The following is an 847-nucleotide window of genomic DNA, read 5'->3' on the forward strand; positions in this document are numbered from 1 at the left end:
CAGAAATAAGTAAATTATGCTAAGAGTTTGCTGTTGTTCTTTAGAATGTCAAAATTCAGCATAAANTTTTTCTTATACAGTTTTCTTCTATAACCTCACCATATATTCATGTATATAAAATTATTTCTAAGCTTATATACGTATTTACACTGAATTACAGCAATAAGTACGACAAAAAAGAATCCAATGAGATACTCAGATTATGATTGGAATGTGTAGTTGACGAGAAAAAGCGATTCTCGTGATGACAGTATAGGTTATCACATACTATCTTTGTAAATAAAAAAAAAAAAACATTATATACCCATTTTCAAGAGCACCTAAGGCCTGTTCTACAATAAAGTCGTAAAGCTGTAAGACGTTAGAAATTGACCAATCTTCATCGATTATTTCTTCTATAATTGATGTGTAATTGGTCAATTTCTTACGACTTACAGCTTACGACATTTTTTTTTTTACTGGGTATTTTACGTGCTTTCAGCTAATCTAGGCTATTAACACCTTGACGCCGGGGAACGCATATATGCGTCATTTAGATTTTTCACAAAAATAAGTAGATAAAACGCTATAGATTTCAATTTCTCTTCAGAAACGTTACAACAGATGTTTTACGAGTTAGAATAACTGAATATGTTTTANTTTTCTTGTTTTATTTTGTAATGATATCCACATTGAAACCTTGTATATGTTAAAGCNATAAGATACAACTTCAACGCCTTGTTCTGCTGCCGANACTTGAACTGTGATTATGTAAAAGCAAAATAAAATAAGAATTCAACGTTTTGCCACATACAATGTTATGTATGTTTATGCTAGAGCAATAAATAAGCACACCTTTCAGTCTTCT

The sequence above is a fragment of the Pseudomyrmex gracilis genome, unplaced genomic scaffold (genome assembly GCF_002006095.1).
Source record: "Pseudomyrmex gracilis isolate BER0280 unplaced genomic scaffold, ASM200609v1 scaffold_115, whole genome shotgun sequence".
In the NCBI taxonomy this organism is placed as follows: Eukaryota; Metazoa; Arthropoda; class Insecta; order Hymenoptera; family Formicidae; genus Pseudomyrmex; species Pseudomyrmex gracilis.